The sequence below is a fragment of the Cyprinodon variegatus genome, unplaced genomic scaffold (genome assembly GCF_000732505.1).
Source record: "Cyprinodon variegatus isolate N-32 unplaced genomic scaffold, C_variegatus-1.0 Scaffold1256, whole genome shotgun sequence".
NCBI classification, from domain to species: domain Eukaryota; kingdom Metazoa; phylum Chordata; class Actinopteri; order Cyprinodontiformes; family Cyprinodontidae; genus Cyprinodon; species Cyprinodon variegatus.
In genome coordinates, this window is record NW_015151709.1 from 1 (window position 1) to 3,169 (window position 3,169).

The following is a 3,169-nucleotide window of genomic DNA, read 5'->3' on the forward strand; positions in this document are numbered from 1 at the left end:
AACAGATTATACTTTATACTTCTGCAACGGTTTCAAGGTGTTACTTTATTATATCTGTAATACTATATCCGTTGGTTGTGTTGTTCTTTTTTACATGATGAAGCAGACACAAGACATTTTATCATTGTATCCCTTTTATCTCCTCTTTCTTTCATCTTTTCTCCTTTTTTCCTGTTTTTTTCTTTCCTGTTCTACTTTCCCATTGCAGTGTCCATATAATCTAAAATACTCCCTGCATTAATTATAATAAAGCTATTTACATGCAAAGTGGAACACTATGGCGATAGCCGTACTGCTCCATTTGTGAAAGTAAAATCAGTTGGGCTCTTTTTGACATCAAGGCAATTATTCTTATTGCCACATCGCCAGAAAGGACACTGAGTAGGAAAAAAAAGAAAAGAAATCCACAGATTATCAAAATTACTTCTTCCTCCATACTCTACAACTTTAGATATATTAAATCCTAAGAATTTGACATTGTGTTTAACAGATATACCACACAGACACATTGGAGGGTGGTCATGCATTGATATTTATTCACATTTACTTAGATTTAGGTACAAATCAGAGGCATCTGAAAAAACATGAATGATTTCTTTTGCATCATCTGCTAGCTGACTAATTGCCAGTGGATATCTTAAAAAAATGTTTTTATTATAATTGCTAACACTTCAGCAATCCGAATAAATCAAAGTGGAGATGTGAGACAGCCTCGAGCAAATCCAACTTTAAATCATTGACATGTTCCAAAACAGAGCTGTTAATATCGCTAGAAATGATCAGAACTGGGTCACAAATCTTATTACCAAACCAAATAAGGATAAGTATCAAGTATGAATGCGTGCTCAACAGGATCAAATGCATTCGAAAAAGTCAGTCCTGACATCTGCATCAAAGTGGCGTGAAATCAATTTGTCCCTCCAAGCTTCAAGTTCAAGCGATCACCACCACAACCTGTGTTCCTGTTCATCCTACTTTAGATCAGGGCTTTCCAACTCCAGGAACTCCAGAGCTGCTATGCTACAGCTTTAAGTCACATCTCTTCTCCATCAGACCTGAATCAAACAGCTGAATCCCCTCACCTGTCATTCAGCTCTGCAGAGGTCTTTTAAAACTGATTCTGGTGTGTTGGAGGAGAGATGCATCTGAAAGCCTCAGAAACGCTGCAGTAGAGGACTGGACTTAGAAACCTCAGAGGGATTCTAACCAGTATCCACAACAGCCTTGTCCCTCTGGAGAAAGACCTTTTTCCTCCAGAGGACTTTTAGACCTTTATGATTTTAGATTGACCCGTGATTTATTTTGTCCCCATCAGCAACGAGTCTCCTTAAAGGCTTTGATACATCCTCCTCAGCCATGTCCAGATCTTTTTGTTGATTTAGTTTGAGGTTTTTTGCCCTTTTGTGTTTTTGTCCATTCGCCTCCGTTTCTGTGTTTCATTTGGTTGAACCTTCTGCTTTAATCGAACCTTTGATATTTTTGGGTTACCTTTTGTTATCTAGTACAGTGGCCAGCTCTTTTATTAGATATAGACAGCGTTAGATTATTTCCGCCTGAACCTTCTGTGTGGATGCTGCAGCGCCTCAGACTGGAAGAAGGTGAGAACATCAGAGAGGATCATGGGGGCTCCTCTTCCCTCCATTAAAGACATTTCATCCCAGCGCTGCATGTCCAGAGCCCAAAACATCATCAATGATCTGTCACCCCCCCACCATGGACTGTTCTCCCCGCTGCCCTCTGGGAAGAGGCTTCACAGCATTCAACGCAGCATCAGCATATTCCAAAACAGCCTTTTCCCCACTGCCATCAGACTGTTTAACTGTTGAAAAACTCACAAATCAAGACTCTGCATCACACTGATAACATCATACTTGCACTGCATGGTGCCATATATATTTTTTTTTATTTTTGCACTGCTCTGAATCTTCCACGTCAATGCCTTTTTGCACCATATCTCTCCCACACTGAGTACATTTGATCACTGCTGCACTTTATGAATGGAAATGTTCTTTTTCATTGTTAAGCTGCTGCTCATTCTCTGTTGGAATGCTGTGTTTGTAAAAAATGTATTTTGTATACAGTCTGTGTATACAAAATGACAATAAAGTTTGTCTAAGTCCTTCTCCTATGTTCCACAATTTTGTATATTGTTCCACAATTTTGTATATTGTTAGCAGTGCCTCAGTATCTTCTCAGGTGCTAAAGGAAAATTCTTAACATCTAAAACATAAAGCAAAACCTAGCAGCAGGTAAGGAAAAGCCCTAGGCTGGCCTGATATAAAAACAATCAATAAACTATATCTAGATGTGACTTTTTCCACTCCAGTGTGAGGTTTTCAGTTTGGAGTAGCTTTAATCTATAAGATCAACAATCGGTGAGATAAAACATATTAAATATATAAAACAATACTCATGGTTTGGTTAGTTTTAAAAGAACGAAACTAACAAGAGTAAAGGTATTTTATTACATAAAGACATCAATATAAATATCTATGTTAAGTCACCAGGCTACCATTAAAATGTACAAATGTTCAATTTAAATTTTTATTTTACTGTTTAATAGAGTTTTGAATTTTATTTCAGAATTATACCAATACAGAAAAGTTACAATTAAAATCCCACTCCCCTGCAATTCCACTAAGCTTCCCCTAGAGGGCACGCGCTCCCTTTAGGAAATACTGACCTAGACTAAGCATGTAGATTAGTTCAGATTAAAGGACATTTTAAACTGTCAGTAAACATTTTTTTTCATTAAACCTATACTACCAGAAATAGTTTTTGCTTCATTAAATTAATTTCTGTATCAGATTTTTTTTTTATGATTGGTGGAAAGGGTTGTTGTGGCTCAATGTTTTAACTCAACCTTCTACTTTAAGTTAAACATTCCTTTAAAATGTATTCCCTCAAATGAAAAACAATATTCTCCCATATCACTTTACCATGCTTATATATATATATATATTTTTTTATTTTTTATTTTTCCAAGCTCCATTCAATATAATCCAAAGCAACAAAAGTCCACTCAAAATAGTACAAAGCAACAAAATTAACTCATCCCCTTGGGGAGCAGTGGGCTGCCATCATGGCGGCAACTCAGTGCATTTAGGCATGTAGACATGGTCAAGACAATCTCCTGCAGTTCAAACCGAGCATCAGTATGGGGAAGAAA